This window comes from Buteo buteo, chromosome 28, assembly GCF_964188355.1.
Source record: "Buteo buteo chromosome 28, bButBut1.hap1.1, whole genome shotgun sequence".
Taxonomy (NCBI): Eukaryota; Metazoa; Chordata; class Aves; order Accipitriformes; family Accipitridae; genus Buteo; species Buteo buteo.
The window spans coordinates 4699724-4721402 of record NC_134198.1 but is presented as its reverse complement, the minus strand read 5'-3'; positions in this window follow the sequence as shown (position 1 = coordinate 4721402).

Sequence of the window (21679 nt, the reverse complement as noted above, 5' to 3'; positions counted from 1 at the left end):
GTGTTTCATGGCCATGTGAGGAATCTTGGAGGACTGTGAAGGCAACAGTAAATGGAAATGCCAAGAGGAATCATGACTGTTTCACACGCTGGTAGGACAGCCCTGTCTCTGGCTCCCCTTGAGGCTGGCCACGGTCTGGCTACACAGTGTTTTGCCAAGTCCCGTGATCTCTGCTGGGGTCTCTGCGTAATTGCAATAATTAATTGCACCTCCAAGAACAAGGGAAGCTTTGTCAGGACCAGGTCAGAAAGAGGATGTTCTCCTTGCCCTTCAGAGGCCAAAGAAGTCCAGGTAATCAACGCAGGTGGCTCACGGTGCAATGTTATCACCTGACATATTGGCAGGTTTTGAGTTTCTACCCCGTGGAAAGTTAAGTTCAAATATTCTGATTTAGGTTCAATAGGGGAGCCAGGGTGGGAGGTTAGGAAGTGTGTCCCAGGTGCCGTTATGGGGCAGAGAATAGACCTCTATAACTCAGTGGCGTCTCGTGTTTTGTTTTCGCGTACTCTCCCAGTGACACCGGTGGAGGACAAGAAGTCTCCGGCAGGTCAGTTTGCCCGAGGTGCAGCTTTGCTGCAAACAAATCTCCTGGCCTTTACGACGAGATAATCTGCTGCAGATGGAGGAGCAGCAACAAGCCCTTCCTTCTCCAGCAGTACCTTCTGCACTGATTCCCTGACTCCCGCTTTGCTCTCCTGCACTGGAGAGCTACCTTTCTACAGGAATGTTTTTCCCTGAGAAAACCCTTTGGGGAATAACTCAGCATTTTTCAACCAAGTTGAGGTTACCCGTTTTGCATTGCTGGCTTTCTGCTGCAAATACCTTTTCAACTGCTCTGCTTTTCATTTTCTTACTTCCAGGAGATGGTGAATTCTTAAAATATGGATGCTCTGTATAGAAGTAATATTTGAAGCAGTTTGAGCAATGCATCTAAAATGAATTAGAATTTTAGATGCTTACGTATTTTTTCTGGGAATGATATGTGCAATTTAAAAGAACTTTCCCATCTCTGCTATTTTCGTGTGCTGTATCACATGCGGTGGTCCAGTATTTCCTGGCAGAAAAGCTACCTTTGTCCACTTCTAGAACCCACACGTAGAGAAGTTAGATCAGTTCTCTGTGTGCTGTTGAAAACCGGAAAACTACACAATTACTGTAACAAAAAATAATCTAACAAGTGAACTAACCGTTTTTAATTTAATGGAAGAATTTACATCTGCTAATGTGCCATTTAATGTGCTGTGTAACACAATTCTGCATTCCTAATTGATGCAAACTTTACTTGCGCTCTATCAAATGTCTCATTGGTTGCATTTCAAATGTCTCCCCGAGTCTTTAATTATATTCCTGTGCCAGGAAAAAAAAAAAGACAAAAAGAAAAAAGAGGAAAAGAAATTGGAACTAATTCCTGTTAAGTTGTCTAAAGTGAAATAACCACGACCGTAGGCATAATTTGAAATCCCCAGAACCTGAAAGAAAAACTCCTGCTGAGTTCAGTGGGCATTGGCTCAGACCTTGTGTAAACACAGTTGCAGCCATACCTGTGCTCCACAAGCTTTGTAAAAACAGGTGGAGGGAGTCCAACGTATTTTGGAATGTGTTGGCCTGAGGGCAATGCTACAAATGCCATAAACATCTGATATTCCCTTCATAGATGTCTCTGGCCTCATGACAAACAAACTCAGCCTTTGAGCAAGCAGGGAGAAGAAACATAGACAGCATGCTTACAAAATATATTAAGGCTGTTCAGATGAAAGACTGAAGTAACTGAGCTGTTCGTAGCTGTGAGCAAGATGATTAGATACTGTCAGTTTTAGCAGAATTTTTTCGTACGTTTTTTCTAGCATACAGCATTCTCAGTGAAACGGCTCTCAAGCAATAGGATTTTCAAAAGGCTTATGCTGAATGCAGCGTGAGGCATTTTGACTTTGAAACAGGTTGTATTAGTTTATATAGATTTGCCTTTTGTGCGCTGAGATATTCCAGTTGTCAGTAAAAAGTGAGTAGGAATCCTTTGTTCCCTCGTGGTGTATTGTGTTACTGCTAGCACCTGACAAGTGTCTCTTGTACTGGACATCAAAATAGGTGCTTATGATGGTACGAGTACTATCAAAACATGGTTCAGTTTACCTGTACTATGAAGCATCCAAATAGATAGGCAAAGCTTGTGGAGACTTTTATTTCTCAAAAAAGAGAGGCCCATGCCAAAGTTAGCCTTAATTTCACCCAGTACGTTCCCTTGCAGGAATTCTAACCTGAAATGAGGAATTCCCATCCTTGTGGGCAGTCTTGCTGAAATAGAGATCCTACACAGAATATTGTGCAATCTGCAAGCCCTACTCTTCCTTTGACCTTCAGTGGCAGGAGGTTTGTCAGCTGTAGGAGCAGCTGTACCTCATATTTATCTCCAAAACTGATGATTTTAAAGCAGCTGTTTTCCCAAATGTTGTTCTTCTTTCTGAATCCCAGCTTCTATATACCGTGAAAACAAATGCATTGTGGCAGCAGAAATATGCAACATTTTGCTGGCGGTTTTGATAAAGTCTCCGGTAGAAGAGGGACCACCGGTCTTCTGCTGAAGAATGAGTCTTGCTGTCTGTAAATAAGAAGCCATTCCAAGGAAGGGATGAAAACTAATGGTGGTTAAACTCTGAGAGGGAAACTGTAACCTTCACAGAGGCTTTCTTTCCAGCTGTGTTCAAAGGCACTGTAATGACTTCAGAGAACTGCAGTGACTCATTTTAGATGATGACTACATAACTATTCATTTACACTTAATGAGTTTATTCCACCAGGTATAGGACAAATTCTAAACAAATAACGCCACTGAATCATACACATCAATAAATTTGAGCGCTAAACTGATTCTGGGTAACAAAGGTAATGATAAATAGAGAGGAAGAAAAGCCGCCTCCAATTAATGAAAATGCCCTTTGTATTTTCTAATAGCTCGAACATTAATTTGAAAATGGCTTTCTCTGCAATAATTTACAGACAAGCACTTCATAATGGGGAAACAATTCAAATTTATGTGCACTCGAACGATGATGATCTGATTAACTTATTAAATTCTTGTTGATTCTACAGTCCAGATGAAGTGTACCATTCTTCATGGGTTTCATACCTTGCAGTTTTAAGTTCTCACATTACCAGACTTCAGGCTTCAGTTGCTACTGAAGGTCTTTTCTCTGGGACGTCCTCTGGTGCAGAGTGGACAGAACCAAGATCCCAGGGATTGATTTCATTTGTCTCTTTCCATTAATTTTGAAGATATGTTCTCTTCCACCTTGGAGGAGCACTTGATTAAATTTAGCACTAGAATTCACATAGTCCTCAGCTGCTGTGGAGTGTAATTGAAACGGTGTGAAATATTAGAGACACACAATTCAAGTTAAAGCTGATTCAGTCAGGGGATAGCCATGCTGGATTTAAGTTCAAGAAGCTTAGCTTGAACCCTGTCAAGCTTACTGTCCTTCAAAGGAAGCGAGTTAGCTTTTGAAGCAAGAGGAGATAAAAATTATCCATGGGAAAAGACAAAAGAACACAGTCAAATCAGTCTGCCAAACCTAGTGTCCAGTGGCTTTAAACAATGGGCAGTAATACCAATTTATCTGTAATGTGTTTGTCAGTTAGAGCTACCCTAGCTTTAATCATCATCCCCTTGTATTTTTTGTGCACCCTAGATAATTCCACGGACAGTAAAGAATTGTTCAGCCCCTCAGATGTTGTGCAGAAAAGGCAGCTGAGATGCCACACACTAGCATAAATTATTTTAAATATGAATGTAGCTATCATCTCCAGCATCCCTTTCACAATAAAAGAGAGGCTCCTGGAGGTTACGCAGTGTGTCACCTTAAATAGTGCAACCTAGTGTAACTGGTACTGAGTAAACATGAGCCCCGAACCAACTAGCCCTTCATTTACTGCTCTGCTTCACGGCTAATGTCCTGCTTTGTCCTTGGGCCGCTCCAGCCTTTCAGGGTGGTATCAGTAGAGTCCACCCGTGTTCAGTCAGGAGATGGGCTTGAAGTGCAACTATATATTTTCGGGGGTGACTTAAGTGTCGCAGGTCTCTCCTGCATACCCCCCTGGAGCTGTAATTGCTGGCTAATACTGTGTTTACCCATGTTCAAGAAAGGGAGAATTCTTTAGAATCATCCAACTATTTTAGCCTGCCATAGCCAAAACTTAAACTTCTTCCTCCAAAACAGCCCTAAGTCTTGTCCAGTATCTGCAAATTCTTAATAAACCCAGTTTATTTAATGAAGGGGAACATAAATCTTTGTCTTTCATTGAACACTTACCTTGCTTTTGTTCAGTGCAACATTCCAGCTTTCTCTAGTGACTTTATTTACCAGGTAGCGTTATCAACCCCATGCTTTAAGTCTGTAATCTCATTTCCTACTTCTAATCATTCTTACAGCCACTGACCCAGAGACTCTAGGACTCCCCCCCACCCTCTGAAGGAAAAAAAACCCAAACCTCTCATTCTGGAGACCAGGATCAGAAGTCTGGATCAGTCCTTCCTTAAAATTCAGTGGAAACTTTCCCTAGGTAGAAAGTCTGAGTTTTTATCTGAGTACAGTTTAAATAAAAAGAAGTGTCAGTTTGACAGAAGCATCTGCAGAGATCCAGCTTAACTTACAAAAGAAGAGCCACTAGCTGCGTTCCCTAGGGCTCATCTGCACAAGGACACCCAGAAGAGGTTAGGTGCATGAATTAAATTTGTAAAGTCAGCATTCATACACCGAGTATCTTCTAGGATTAAGCCACAGCCAGTTAAGGACATTTTATTTCTGAGCAAAAGCAGCTACATGGCAGTTTAATGTGCTGTAGCTTACTCACGTTGTCTTCACACCTTTCATTGACTCACTTCAACTTTCCTGACCATTTCTCTCTTGTCAGTTTGCCCACTTGTTCTTTAAAAAATAGGGCCTTTGTGGCTGAGGCAAAAGAGGATTTTGGCTTGCTTTATTAACACTCCTGCCATAGCAAAAAGCAAAATTCCTGCCTGAATAAGACAGAGATTTACTCTCTGTTTCAGGCAGGAAGATTCTTCTAAGTGCACCCCACGAAGCACAGGTGCAAACTGTCTGCACCAAATGAATGAAGTAAAGCCAAGTCAGATGCCATGAGCACAGACCACCTCTCTGATGTCTCACAAAACCTACGTATAGGGGAGACCACGATCCCACCTCTCTAACTATATCACCACCATTAGTGTTCTTCCCGTCAGCCTAAGCCTAGGTTAATTGAGGCTCAGCTTTTTAGTCTAGTGCTCAGTGACACTATATTTTCAGCATGATGCTGATTTTTATCTCTATTTTCCCAACACCAAAGGCAGGCAGACACCTTTCTTCAGTGGCTGCGGGCATGCTCCTCTGTATTCCCCTGCACTGCTAGGAACTCTTGCTCGAAGGTAGTCCAGCAAAATGTTATCCTGGTCAGTAAAATGAGTTCATGCTTTGTACATGTAGAACTTCAAAATACCCAACTATGTGAGATGAGAAGGCTCGGTCAAATGAGTCTGCTGCTTGGCTCAAATCTTGTAATACAGGTTGCAGCCCAAAGCACATTTTTATGACCACATTACAGTGTTAGAAAAGATCCCGTGGCCTCTGGAAAATACAGTAGCTATGACAGAAGTGCTGTCACAGTCTTAACTAAAGCAGTATAAATGCATAAATAGAAGGGACAAGGTGGAGGCCTTCAGGGCATTCCCCTAAAATAGTAACAGGTCTCTAACTAGATATTTAAAGTGAATTTTCCCCTATTGGGAAACTGTATAGCCAAAACTAGTTGGCATTCCAGCCAGGTGACAAAAGGGCAGTATCCCCTCACCAGCTGATTGAAATTATCACACAAAGAAAGAAGCCAATTTTCCTTTTTTTTAATCCAGGTTGCAAGCATAGATCTCTCTTTTCCCAGAAAAATTCCTATAGAGAGACCTCCGTTCACTTCTTTCCTTGGCAGTCCCCGGTGAGTTTTATTTCTGACGGTCAGGGCAGGGCACATGCCGAACGCAGCGCAGCAGCCATGGGGCCAGTGGCGAGTCTGGGACAGAAGTCAGTGGTCGATAAATTCATATATAACACTTTTGCGTGGCTAAATGCGAGCCACCGATCTTGCCCCGGTGACCGTAACAGGTGATTATTAAAAGGATTGCTGTAAATATGATTTAAAAACCTGGACAATGCCACAGGCCCCTAACAATCATTAAAATGCTCCACTATCCCGTTAATTTTACTGCTCTAATCAGATTTTGATGAGGTAGATTGCTAAGCCCCCGTTACGCGGTGGTCTGAGGAACTGCGTCTCGGCGACGGAGGGTGTCACCTGCACGCACCCCGGCGTCATCGGATCCACGGCTGTGTCTGCAGGCTGTAAATTAACTGTTGCAGCAGCCTGAATCACTTATTTAGTACTTCAGGAGCCATATGTCAATGCATATCAAAACAGCAATATATCAACAACTGTCTGAGGTGAAGGACATGAGATAAGAAAATGGGATTATTCTCTTAAAAAAAAAAAAAAAATAAGGATTGGGCAACTATCAAGTCGCTGATGAGCAGCTTCAGAAGCCATTGTCTGCACGCCAGCGTTTGCTAAAATGAGTCCTGGTCACCTTGTAGGCAAGGGGAGGGAGAAGGAGCGATGGACCCGGGTGCAGCACGGAGACCCCTCAGCGCCGGCAGCTTGAGCTGGCCCTTGGTTTGGCCTTGTGCCATGTCATTGAGAGGTAATTAGTTCAGGGTCATTTAAAACCGTGCTCATTTGACCAACTGCAGCACATACCTCATCCAAATGAGGGGGATTTACATCAGCCTCACCGTTTGTATTGAGGTTGACTCTAGCTGTAATGGGAGCTATATATTTAGAGCTGCCCCCAGAAAGGTTTACTCTGTCATGTACTGCCTGATAAACAACAGAATGAGATTTTGATACCACATGAAATGAAGAAAGAGGGAAAAGAGATGAGGAATGTCACTTGATGGACACTGATAGGTATTTATTCACCATGACCTAATTCACTGCTCGTTTCTGGAGCCCAGGGCAATGAATAACATATTAAGTGATATTAATGTGAAATATGGTTTCTGCTCCAACAGCAATCTTAGGAAATAAACTGCCATTATATGTAAAAAACATACACAACCCTTCCCTTTTTTTCCAGAACCCTTTTCACAGTTGCAGACTATAGCAATATGGTTAGCTACATTAATTCTAGTATTATTACCAACCCCAAAGCCCAGGACTTTTCTAGTTACCCTGCCAAGCAACCCTATTCCTCTAATTCCATTTCCTTCTGTTCCCGAGTACCCTTCAGCCCCTTTTTAATGTATGAATGAAGTAGGAATGCAGCTCACATTTTTACATCTATCAGCACTTTTAAAGATATTAACCAAAGCTGTTTATCCCCTCTCTCTGCAGCAAAGCAGAAGCTTGGAAGCATCTCTTCATTTTCTAAAATCCAGGAAACAGGAGTGCATGTTCACAGGTGTATTTGATGTAATGTTTTATATCAACATGCTCATTTCTTTCATGAGGAAAGCAGTAAGCAGATGAAACTGGGAAGCACTAGTAAGAAGCAGCAAAAAAACCAGGCATGCAATATGATACAAAATTGCTGTAATAGTATTTATGCTCTTTTATGTACATTCCCATGAAGTATAAATCAAGATAAGGCTGAGATTGTACTCCTGCCCCTCTTTCGGGGAAGAAGAAATGCAAATATTCTATACATTAAAATTCATTTCTGGGCACTTTCAGAAACATACGCATCATACAGAGGGGTTTTTTTATGATATGAATGACTTTTCTCTTGTAGCTGAAAATAAAAACATCTGTACTAAAATAAGGGAAAATGTGTGCATTAACAGAAGGAAACTTCCCACTCTGTACAAATGAACAAACAAACAAATAAATCCTAACAGTTTAATGCCTGTTAAACACGAAGGCAATGTTCACTGTAGTTTTGCTAAGTGCCAGATGTGTACCTGAGGTGTAAAAAGGTTGCGACACATCAGCATTTTAAATAAAATCTCACTATGTTTCTTAATGACTTTCTGATAATTTTTTTTTAAACAGGCTTTCTTAATCTGGCAGGCTGAGTTAAACCTGACTGTAGTCTGTATCAGCCCCACGAAAGGATGGGGAGCAGTACTCAGCTGGCTTCAGTTAAAGATTGTCCAAATTCATCTCACCTAACCGTAAGGTTTTGGGATAGGAGCCTGCTTACCCAAAGGTCCCTGTATGCTCCGTGGGGAGAGATGAGCCTCTCGCAAGGGTGAATCAGGTCCTCTCCATCAGCCGTGAGGTCTCTGCTGGGGTCCTGGTGCCTCGTGGCATAGCTGGGCTAGATCCCCACAGGCAGCTGCGAAGAGACCTGGATGAATGAGTATGGTCTCCCCCCAAGTCCTGGCTTTCTCTGGAGGAAATCTTGGATGCATGGGAAGGCAGAGAGCTACACCACACACCCAGAGATCTTGCGTGAATTGTGGGGTGCACCACAAAGCTCATCTGGACTGAAGATGAGGTGGTGGGGTGCAGTTGGTTTAAATCAGAGTAAGGGTACCTAAGACCTGTTTTAGCTCCAGATCCATGCCTGACCCACCTACGTGTCCTTACCAGCAGCTCCATTTGCAAAGCACGTCCCTGCTCATCACCATAAAGTCCTCAGGGCACGAAACTCTGAGCACCTTGCACTGACGCCTGCGCAGGAGTTGGGTCCCACCACTGTTCAGGCAAAATGCAGCGGTGGTGGCATTTGTCCTTTGCACGGGGCCTTAGTGAGTAGAAAGACACACCTGAGCATCACCCCAGGCATAAAGACACTGGATATGGCCATGATGGTGCTCCAGCTCAGGCTACAAAATTGTGCTCAAAACTATGGGATGTGGGGAGAAGTAACGGAAGTGCTCGATACGGCATAAAAATGAGGAAACATTAGAAGATTTACTTTTGAGGTTGAAAAATACCCGTGCTAAAAGCAAGTCAGTTTAGAATAGCAATTCTTGCGGAGACAGAAAATACAAAGAACCTTTGGAAATAATTAAACACTGTAATTGTAGATTATCTTTGCTTAATAAAGAGAAAGGTTAGGCACCTCCAGAGCTTTAGAAGACTGTTCTGTCATTATGTCGCAATTGATCGGAATTTAATTGTTCCACTTGAGGATTGTTTGCCTCTTCTCCACATGATTATATCCTTTTGGCTCACAAATCAAAACTAGTTATCAGCAACAGTTACTAATTTCTCTTAGAGAGAGAGTTTTCCTTTGAGTTCTTGTGCTGAGGCACTGGTCTTGATTAACTTTCTTCTATAATTTACAGAATATGGCTGGTTTAAGTCTCAATTTTACCTTATTTATGTATTGTTTACCACAGGCTAAGGGTTTAATCCATTTCAGGGGCACAAAACCCCTCTTAAATTTAAAAATTAAAAATCCCTTCCGTTCTCAGGAAAGGTAACTTGGTTCTAAGAATACAAGAGGTCTCTAGCTAAAAGCCAGCAGTTGGAAGTGAGGTAGATGTCCCTGGATAGCTCTAAAAATCTTGATGTTCAGACTTGGAATCAGCTGCAATCCACATGCCACTATAGCCTCAGGCAGTGACATTCATCATTCTTATTCCAATGGTCACAAAGGGAGCAGGACATCAGCTGTATTGATCATCCAAATTCTCCTGACATTCATTATGAATTTTTTGGGGGGCTTGAGTTGGAAAGGGTAGTTATACAGTAAAGTGATAGTAAAGTAGCAAGTAGGTAGAAGTAAGCAAAAGATAGTAAAGATAGCAAAGTATAGCGATATGGAGTGATACAGTAAAGGGGAAGATGTGGAAATAGTTTTCATTTTTTGTATCTTCCCAGTATAGCATATTTTTCTAATGCATCATCACATTTTCTACTTTTTTAAAATAACTTGATATGCATCATCTGGCTATAGGAGTGCATAAACTGATTGGAATTATATCAGATTCATTTTAGCTGCTGTGTGTGACATGACCAAAAGTGTCCACGAGGTCCTCCGAGGGAGATTCAGAAACCCTCACAATAACAAAAGTCTGTCTTCCCTCCAAAGACTGCAGAAGAACTGGAGGGCTTTCTGCCACATCATGCCAAGTGCAACAGAAATTGCTGTACTACTACTGAGGCTGGACTTAGTAGTCTAAAGTACCAGTTTACCAGCCAACTGAATCAACATTTGGATATGTAATATCATGGACTGACCCTACTTGCACTCTGAGTTATTCAGGTTTCTAGCTCAGGTTTGGGAGCTGTTTCAATAGGTGAGCATAGGACTGTATTTGAAATAATGAATCTTGGATTGGAGATAATCTTAGCTGTGCAATTGTTTTCATCTGGCCATACAGCAAAATACGTGTTCAGCGTTGCAGAAAATTTAAGCTAAAAAAAAATAGAAGCTTCTCAAAGATAGATGTCTGGCTCTTAAATCAATGAAAGGTAGCTTTGAAAATAGCTTCAAAATGCTAAAGCAGCAAAGGGCATAACTTCAGTATGTAACTTTCTCAGAATCAGGATTCCAAACCATTTAAATATCAATAGCTTTTCCTGCATTCCAGTATTTCAGCTAAAAGTCTGGGTATGTAAGTATGTGCACGTGACATGTACACTGTACATTTTTATTTACATTGTCTTTAAAATGAGAATCATTACATGCCAGATTTCAATAGCAAATACAAGACTCCTGCAATCACACAGAAAGCAACTGCCTCTATGTTTGCTTGAGAATAGGGTTACCTTTGTTGTCATGATCTTCATTTTCCCCCATTTCCATTGTGCTTTTTAGCATAACACAAACCTAGAAATGCTCCTGTGCTTGCCAACTGGTGGCCAGCCATGAGAGCCGATTTAAGCAGTTAGCAAAATCCCCCATCTGGTATCTGGACTTCCAATGTATGTCCTGCACATTAGCACAGCTGAGGCTCCAGCTGAGACCCTCACGGCATTTCCACCAGGTGAGCCAAAAAACTAAGCCAGGAGGAGCTTTACTAAACTTGTCTCAGCTGGAAGCTGGTTTCAGCAATATTTTTCAGTGTTATTAAATCAGTTCATTCTATTCAGAGATTCAGATGCTATTTTAGAACAGTTTTACTCTTTTCCCCAGGCAACCTGTTTTTTATTATGAGCTATTTTTGTATGAATCTTGTTCTGCAGATTCCTTGGAAGGAAAAATGGTCTCTGAGCTTAAGGGTGCTCAGTGCCATTCACTGATTTATCAAGTGAATTTGGCATCACACTTTTTTCCTCTTGCTCAAATATCATGTTGCTCCCTGAAAGCTTCGTTAAAAAGATCAATGCCCAGGGATCATAGCACCTGTATTCTTTATGGAATACATTGCATGGTTAAAGATTTTTGAAATATGCTCCTTTTTTTCAGAAATTATCTTATTATTGGCTCTCGAGCATTTTCCCTGGCTGAAGAGAGATGGTGATAATATCTGTCAGGAACATCTGAAATGTCTCTTTGGATCACCAGACCATCTCCAGTCTCATCTCTTTATTTTCAATGCAGTCTATAGCCAGATGCTTACGTTACTTCTAGGCCTAATTCCTCCCACCTGAGTTTAGAAACATAAAAGTAGCTTCAGAGTCTAATTTAAAAGCATTTTCAATGGGATGGGATAAATACCCTCATTTAAGTTTGGGCTTTCTTTGTTAGCTCCTGTCAAAATTTTTTGAACCCACTGCTAGTTTTGAGCCAAATCAAGGGACAATTACATGCCAGAGAGTTCTGATCTGATGATTGTGTAGAGGAAAGGACTTAATTAAGCCAATCACCGAGGGAGGACAGAGAGAGTTCAGCCCTGATGGTTATATTTGGCCTGCCTAGCAGCCAGAAGACTGTCAGCTGTCCATGCACTTGTCCAGAGACACCCTGGGTATGGGCGCAGCGTGTTCCAGCCTCTGCCTGGCCAGCAAGCAAAGCACATTTAGTAGAAGACACGGGAGATATCAACACCTGCGTGCAGGTGCAAGGCACGTAGATTTGGGGTTAAGGGTACTCTGAGCAGGTGAATGTGGTATGGCTCAGAGCTGGACACGCTGGGGGACATTTTGGGGTCACAGGACAAAGCTAAGTATTGAACGGTTAATTCAGCTTAAAAATGAGAAGAAACTTTTTTACTATGAGGGTGGTGAAACTCTGGTTGCCCAGAGAGGCTGTGGAGTCTTCATCCCTGGAAGTATTCAAATCCAAACTGGACATGGCCCTGAGTAACCTCCTCTACTTGACTGTGCTTGGGCAGGGGGGTTGGACTGGAGACACCCAGAGGTCCTTCCAATCTCCGCGGTTCTGTGACTCCGTGAAGCATAGGGCACGTGGGAGCGAGCGTAACATATTCAAGTGGGGATGCCGGGAGCGTGGGACATGCTGGAGGGTATTGCTGAAGGGCGTAAAGGACACGGAAGGTAGCTGGGGAAACGTGGGAGGCTGTAATTGGGGGGGTCGTTAGGGTACCCTGGGAGTGTAAGTAAAGTAGAAGGACGATAAGAGTACCATGGGGATTGCAGCGTGGATGGGACTTGAAATACTGCAAAGGGGACATAACAGATGTTGGCAGTGGGATTCATAAGAACCTGAGGAGATGGGTTTATTACCGGAGAAGATAAGGAATATAGAGGATCCCTAGGAAACACGGCTTAATTAGTTCCACAGCTCCTGAGAGGCTTGCTATGCTTCATCATGTTTTCAGTTCTTCAAATGTTTTCAGCACTTTTATGCAGAATCTTGGCTGCTGGTTTTGGCGGGGTTTTGTTGGGTTTTTTTCTCCTTAATTTTTGCTTTAATGTCATGCATCTCGGTAAGACCATTTTTCACTTTCTTGAGTTAATTGTAGGCAAGAGGTGGAACCTGCTTACATTGTGTTACTTTATTATGTATTCTTTCTTTCTGCACGCTACTCTTTGATACGAATTACTTTGTTGGGCTCTTTTATTGTGGTTACAGGGTGCTAATGCACTTCTAGCATGCCATAGGAGTCATTCATATCAGAAGAGTTTAGCTTTGATCATGCTCTTCCTGTTATCCTTGTTGATTACCACTATTTGCATATTACTTGATTCTCCAGGTTTGTGATCTGTCGTTTGGTCTGGTTCCATCCTCTCGTGTCTCTCCAGGTTCCTTGTTTGCTTTGCTTTCCTGCTTTGCTCTGCTTTGGTGTAAGAGATGTTTTGAAACTAGTTAGTTTCAAAGGCAAAGGTTTGTTTTACACATTTGCTTTTTTAACTTTTGGCAGTTTTAATTTATTTCATTACAAATGAGACTTTGATATTCACTAGAGATCGTGTGGTGAATTGTTTACTATTAAATGCCTGGTTGAAGTAAGAAGTATAATAATATGTCAGTGCTTCAAGGAGTGAGTCCTGAGAAAATCAGGAAAGCAGTTTGTTCAGCATCAGGGTTTGAGCAGGGCCAAGTGTGCTCCCACATGCATCTTCTGGACACTGTCATACTTCTGTCTGCATGGAAGTTTGCTGTCAGCTTTCTAAGCTCCTGCAGTGAGAATGGCCTAGTTTTTATGGTGTTAGGGACAGTGAAGGTCATTTCAACTATCTGCCTGTGTCTCCTCCGTAAAGACATACATTCACTACTCTGTTTTGTAATTTCCATGATGCTCCTCATTTTGTTAGCTGCCTATGAAACTGCACGTTGGGTAAATGAGGTGTTGATACACGGGGAGTAAAGATATATCCAAATATGAATAAGTAATAGTGCAAGTTCTTTGTCTGTGGTTGCCATCTTCCTCTAGTCTATTCCTCATTGCTGAGCTGATTCATCCATTTGGCTGTATTAACACTTCTCAAATTTACTTCTCACTCTGCTGCATCCGCATACTTATTTCTCCTTCTCTTTGATATTTCACCTTGAGTTGGCTGCCATCCGAACGCCCCTATCAAACTTAGCATCTCCAGAACTGAATTTTCAAGGCTGCCCCTGAAGCCCTCTCTGCTCCCCTCACCTCCAGCCCTGTCAGTGACAAGACTTTCTCTCTCCTCTCTGGGAGATGACTTCTTCGCCTCTCTGACGTCTGTTCTTCCAGATCAGCCAAAATGTCACTGTAACACCTTCCTGTTGCCTCACCTCGGGTCTCTTCCCTGGGTCCCGAGAGTATATCAAATTCAAAATCCTTGCTTTCAAGTCCCTATATAAAGTTTCCACTTTTAGAGTTGCCCATAAACACTTTTCACTGTCCCTTTCCTCCTTCCAGTGATATTTCTCAATGTGATTATTCATTTAATGTATAGCTGAATCTGCTTAGCTGCAGGGGGTAGATTAGGTTTCCTACACTTTATTTTCTTTCCTTATGCTCACCTATGGCCATGACTATTCAGTGGGGTGAAAAGTAAGGTGGCCATAAGCACAGCACCAACCATGCCCTGCTCCTTTTTTTCTTTACCTTGTGAAACAGTATTTCAGCTGCTGCTCTGACTCAAATCATCCGTCGTGGGATTGGGATGAGTTAGTGAGACAGGTCCAGGCTGACTGGGAAGCCCACAGGTGCTCAGGCTCTGCCCTTCCAGAAAGCCATAGGCTGGGAACCCTATGTCCCATTATAGATTTGTATATAACCTGTGCAGGTGGTGAGAAAACAAGGGTCATGTCACAACTCCCTCTTCTTATTTTCCTCCACGATTCTTTTTTTTATGATCTTTGCAAAATTGGTTTCTTAGTCCTACACATTCATCCTACCTAGGTTGTTCCTAAAAGTTTACATCCAGAGTGGTAAATACTGAAAGTATCTGTTCTGCATTAACTGAAGATGCTTTTAAACTTTTCTACTACCAGTTGGCTTAAACTAAACCAGTCTGTGATGTGGGTTGCTCCTCTCCCTTCCTGGGCATCCTCCCATGTTCTGTGGGTCCTGCAGATCTACAAGGTCTTCCAAGGCCGTCAACACGGTGGTTCCTATCATTTCTCTGTGTGGCTGATCAAGGGATTTTACAGGACGGTCCCATGATATTAAATATCTTGAATCAGTCTTTACCACCGCCAGACCACAAATCCCACTGCCTTCTATATATCAGCGACGGAGATGATGAGGGCACTGAATCAGTTTTAATTTGGCAGACACACTTTGTGCACGCACGCACACTCTCCCCCTTTTTGTGACTGATCACCATTTTAAATACGATGTTGTATATGACCCCACAGAACTAGGGGTGGAAAGAACTTAAAGACCTATGGATGTATATACATATGCATATAACATATATATGTAGTGTGTATATATAGAGTGTGTGTATGTATAACTTGTATATATTTATATAGGTGTACATACACACACACACACAAACACACAGGCCAAGAATATATGCAGGAATCTTTAAATAATCCTATATTATGGATGCAAAGTGACACTTTGAGGCACAAAATGCCAGTTTACTTGTTTATACTTATAAAGTACTCACATGAAATGATACATAGAGCCATAAATCCTATTATTAGAGCGTTTCACTCTGGTTTTGTTATTTCTGTAATTTTGGAGGCTTTCTCCTGAGCCAGTGGGATATCGTTTCTTAATAATACAGTAATATCTTTCCTCAAGCATGAAATACCCCATGTTCATTTTTGCAGCTTTATTTCTGCTGGAATCAGGTAGAATAAGGAACCTGGTGCCTTTCTCTTTAGCAAACGCTCACAGTGCACACGGTGAAGCTTTGCATTTTTGGAAGCAATGAGAAATATTTCAAGTAATCTGTGTAGGCATTATCTTTCCCGAGGTGGCAGTTTAACATTTTTGTGAGAAACAAAGAAAGATAGCCCTTTTCTGGAGCCAGAGACTAGGCCTGAGAGTGTAATCTCAGTACCAAGCTGAGCTGAACAAGTGATTTACACCTTTTGACTCACTTATGTTACTAACACCTGAATAAAACATGCTTAATTATTTCTGAAATGAAAGGCCTCCCTGCACGTTTTTCACAATTTGGATGACTCCTACATATCATCAAATGTTTGAAAAAAATCAAAATAGGATTTTTTTATATGATAAAGTGTTTATACAGGTAGTTACTTATTGTAATTGAGATGTGGTCATAAAACCGAAACAAAATTATCAAAATAATTTACTGGTTTGCAGAAAAATGTTTACTGGTAACATGGGCTGAGACTTTTCCATGTACAAGGGATCTAATTCCTTTTCAGAGAAGTTTTGCAGTATAAATTTTGAAGGTACAAATAACAGATGTGCTAACATGAACCCACATCTTTTCAATGGGAATTAAATGTACAGATATCTCTGAGAAGCTGGGGCCTCCATCTTCTCTTTTGGAGAACAAATTTTTAACAAGTAGGTCCCTGGGGCCAGGGAAAAATTTTGGAGGAACCATGGGAAAATGGGGAAAAAAGAAAACTGGAAAAAAAAAAAAAGATAAAATGGAACTGGTGTTGGGCACGGGGCAGATTAAGGAGAGCCTGTTGACTGGGGCCTTCGATTTGCAATGCAAAGTTTGTATTTCCAGAGAAAACTTATTAGACATCCCCATATTCAAACAGATTGAAAAATTATGTTTTCTGGTCCTGAGTGTTTCCCATAATGTGGTATTGTGCAACTGAAACTGCCACCATCTTCATGCTTATCATCCCACTTTTTTTGGTGAAAACTGCAGCATCAGCACTTTGCAAGATTGGGTCATGAGATGTGAAAATTGCTGCTTCATTTCAACAATTTTACTACTTTTTTATATAATCTAATAGTGTGTTATAGTAATAGCATTCCCTGTTGAGTAAGCACAAAAGTTTGCCATTTGCCTACTTTCTGTATTTTTCTGTACCTGGCAAGCAAGCAAAATCCATGAATTTTACTAGTTCTTAATAAATACTCAGCAGTGATGTGAAGCAGCAGGGGAGATGCAAAAGGAATAATAATTCTATTAAATGAAAAAGAGTAGGATTAAGCCAGTTCATTTATGTTCAGGAAGGAGAAGGAATATGCTTACATATGATAAAAATAAACTGATGAAATTTCTAATATTTATAGAACATTTCTCCAAAGTCATTTCGATGTGAATAACAAATTGCCTTTAATCTTCCCATCTGAGCCAGGCTTACCTTCAAGTCTGCACTCTCACCCCATTTCTTTTGTGGGACCTCCTCTCGGTTTCTGCAGGGGGGAGAAGGCAGGGAATTGGGGGCTCTCCCACCCTTGCGGCTGGAAAGGCGTCAATACAAATTACTTACTCCCCAGTCTAGTTCATTATATTTCTGGAGCTACAGCGGGGAAGCCTTGCTTATAAAAATCCCGCTTGAAGGGAGAGCCGCACGCTGCCAGCGTGACCCTGAACACTCCGATGGGCCAAACGGCAAACTCCGCTCTCGGAAAATGGCTCACCTGAGGAGCGCTGCACGGCTGCACCGAAGAGCCACTAGGCACGGTGAAAAGATTTACATTTCATCCACGGTTTAACGATAATAAATAATATCCCCCTCCCCGTCCAGCAGAACCGGTCACCAGTTGTTTTGATACCAGCATCGCTGCTGTTGGGTCATTTTTGGGAAGGCAGAAGTGTGTAGTAGACGGCAAAGTGATCCAGCCCACAGTTAGTGTTGGGATTAACGGAGTGCTGCAGCAAACCTGTAAGAAGAGGTTGGATATTCTGGATCCACAGCTCACGTCATAGCCATTCGCCTCTCTTTTTTGCCACTATTTCAGATGCTGATGGTTGTATAATAACCTACCCCCCTCTGCTGCCAGCGTAAAAATTTGTCGTATTGCACTGTTTTCCTCCAAAATGTTAATCTGCTGTTCCACTCATCAGCACACTGTTATTTCAGTAGGAAAAGGGCTACCTATAGGCATTTGGCTGCAAGTTTTGTCATTTGCTTTTGGCCTAAAAAGCATTCCAGTGCTGACTGGAAGGCAAATGCTCGGGAGGAGGAATCCCTGTCTGCCCTGGCCATACCGCTCGCCTCTTCCCCATGCCTTGCTCATGCCGGGTCAGCACTGGTGCCTGTGCAAATCCGCGTCCTTCTCTAGCCCACCAACTTTCCTTTGTTACGTCTTTTCCGTGGTAACAGCCTGAGCACATGCAAAACCTGGTCTTGCCGGATCTTCTCTGGCATATTCGGGGACTGCCTAATCCCTGTTTTAACACTTTTTGTTGTGGTTGCATGTTGGATTGTCAACACGGCCGAGAGCATGGAGCAACTGTCGTCCTCGCGGGTCCCCAGTTAAGCCCATGGACTGTTAACCTGATGATCAGAGCTGTTATTTCCTCACCAACACACACACAAACCTGGGGTGGGCTGGAGACAAACCTGCGTAGGGGTGTAGGCGTTACCAGAGGGAAGGGGAAAAAAAAAAAGAAAGGGAAGATTTGGAGACAGGAATGGAGGAGGAAGAGAAGAATGCAGGGTTGCAGTTGGGTTTGGTGCAGCTTATAAGGCAGTTGGGTGTCACAGCCGGTCCTCCCGTTGCACGACACCTCTGTGGGTGGTGACACAGCCAGGTAAACCTGGTCCATGGAGTCACAAGGAGGTCACCTTCCAGCCTCTATCTTTGCAAAAAAACCTTCAGTGACACAAAGGGAATCTGGACAATGTTTTCTAGGATTATGTTGTAGTTTATAGAGCAAAAAAATTGTTTGGCTTCCAGAAAATCATACCAATGCCTCTGGTGTAGCATCTGATTACAAACATGGGACCATCCTCTGCAGGTGCCTACCCAAGCAGAACTGCACTGTCCTCACAGGGGAGGTACTGATATGCCCAACTAAGGCACCTGGAAATGGAGTCCACTGCAAATTAAGGCAAGCATTTAAACTGGTCTTTCGGCATCAGGCTAATACGCTCCTGAGCAGCGAGGTCGCTGACACATCCCTGTGCTCTCCCAGCTGCTGCCCACTCAGGTCACCTCTGCTTTCCATATCCCAGTGCCTCCCTTCAGCTTCCTTGCTGTTACATCACTGTTGGCCTCTTCAAGGAATAAAAGGATGAGAATTACTCATTTTTCTGTTAAATTATCCTAAGACAGCAGGAGAAAAATCTGTGCTGAAACCTGAGATTTGTCTATTCGTATACAGTTCTGTTCAGGACCCACCACTGGCTATGTTTAGATGGTAGTTTGCATCTGCCCTCTAATTTCACTTTTTTAATTGCTTCACGCTCTCCATCAGTCTCTCACGGCTCATCATTTCTGTGACGCATTCCCCCGTTCTGCAAACAGCTCGCTAAACGGAGGGGTACGAGTCCAGCACCCCGCCGGGCTCTTCCGATGCCGACACCTGAATTTGCCAAGGCTGAGCTCCTGGGAGGCCGTGCAACTACCCGCCCGCTCTGCCTTCAAGTTAGGCAGGAGTTACATCAAAGAGGCAGGAGATCCCCCTGGACTGTGCTTGCCAGCTGTCCAAAACTCCTTCCAGTTGGGCTGCGTTGCTGACTTACAGCGCTGAACAAGGCGTGGGAATAGACGGGGGTGACCCGTGGCAAGGGCAATTCGTTCTTTCGTTCAGAGACGGGGAAGACAAAATGCAGAACACAGCATGCTGTGTATATACGCTCCTAGAATATATAATTTGTCAAAATCCTGTTCTTTTTAACACCTGATTAGGCTTCGTTGCCAGCCTGAGGCACTAGTTGTTCTTATGGTTAATCGGGACCCCTGGTGCCAGGGTAACTTCTCCTGTCCAGCAGCTCCACTCTCCCACTTAAATAAGGAGCAGAAAAAGCAGCCTGATTTTAAGAAGTCAGTTATTTTTACAGGACAACCCTGCTACCTTCTGGAAGAAAAGTGTGAAATACTGAGTGTGTTATGCTATGACTTTAGAGATTATTTAAACACCTTATGGAGACACCTTACAGAAAAATCTGTGTCGCTAACTAAGTCAATAATGTATAGGGAGCAGATTATAAATTTGGGTCAGAGTGTGAGGAAGGAAGATTTGGAAAAGAGGGTGAAGCAATGCAAAACCACCCTGGTTCAATCTGCTGCAGTCAAACAAAAGCACAATTTCTAGATCCACATTCAGTAATTTAAATCTGCTGACCTTTAATTCTCACTTTTAATCTATAAAACAATGTGAAATCCATATTTCAGGTAAATATGTGACCTTGTGCCAGAGTCAACTTGGTAAGCTAGAGACTGAGAGGATGTGGCAAGGGATGGTCTGTTAAATAAAGCTATGGTACGAAGGACATTCCTTTTAATACAAATATTTCACCTCTTGATATTTACTGTGCAGGCTGTGTCTGTGAAATCCTTCCCTTTGTGCATGGACTTTTTTTGCTCTTCACATTTTCATTTTTCTGTGTGCTCCTATTAAAATTCACATCACACCATAGTTCGGTTCTACTGAAAAAAAAAAAAAAAAATCCCACGATATTCTTTATCTGATACATTCCTGTGCGCAGTTTTGGTAGCACTTATCTCACCTCCATTGATATTGTTAAAGTTTCATACCAAGCCTTCACACTGTTCTGCTTTTGTGTAATCTTTATAGTAATAGGGCTAATTCAATAATATTCACACTGCCAAGTGAAGAAGCCCATAATGTAAAACCCAATTACCTTCTCTATTCCTTTTCTCAGTTGCTCTTCTGCTGTGCTTAGTCTTTTATCTTTTTCACTGTAAACAGGTAGCTTATTTAAATTTAATAGACACCACTGCCTTCCTCATTTCCTTTTTTTCCCTTGAACCTTCTAGACACTCTCATGAGATGTTCATTCACCTTTGTGTAATACCATAGTAATAGTAATACAGGAAAAAAACGTAATGATTGCATGCAAGCTACAGTAAAGACCTAATGAACACTGTGTTTATGAAGAATGTCGCTTGGATTCCTAACTGCACTTCGGTAAATTATACAAATTAAATATTCATTACTTTGTACTTCATTAGTTCACATTTGGAACACTTTTTCTTCATTATAATAGCCTGGGGTAAAGGGGTTTTTAATATGGTTTATTCTGTTATTTTTCAGAAACTCTTTAGTTACAATGTTAGAGGAAAGTTGTATTTATTCCACAACAGCCCAGAACATCGATATATTCCAGCGACTGAGTATTTTTCTCCCACAAGAATATTATGCAGGTTCACTAATTGTTCAGAGTTCTTATTTCAATAACCAAAGTAACTAAATATTTAAACCGATTTTCGCAGTAAGTTTGCTTACTGATCATACCCCAACTCCGAATGAATTGCAATTTCATTAGCACGAGCAATAGCTGACGAAGGGTAAAGCATAAAGCATGTGTTCCGCGCTGTTGCTCGCCGTTGGCGCTGGTTGCGATACCTTCGAGTGGGTTGGTTTGGTGCAGGGGGAAGATGCTGCTTCCCAACCTTGAGAAAGTGGAGGGAGCTACAAGGGGGGTCGTGGCTGGGGGTCCAGTGGCCCTGGTTGCCCCCGAGGGAAGGTGGCCATGGGATTGCCTCTGCCCCACGAGACCCTGGCCAGCACACCGAAGTTCTTCTTGCTGCTATTTGAAACATTGGAAGGATGTTAACCGAATGAAATCCTCTGATTTGCTTTCCTCACATGTTCCTTCATCCTCAGACACGGTATCTGGGGATGCAGTCCATCTCCAGACAGATATAGAAAGTCTCCTCACAAGCTGTGCAACACTTTAAAGCAAAAAAGCGTTCTCTGATTGTCTATGGGCAGTAAGCCATGTCAAACCTTGTTGTTCAGACTTGAAACTAGGGAAGCTGGCAATTTCAGCTGA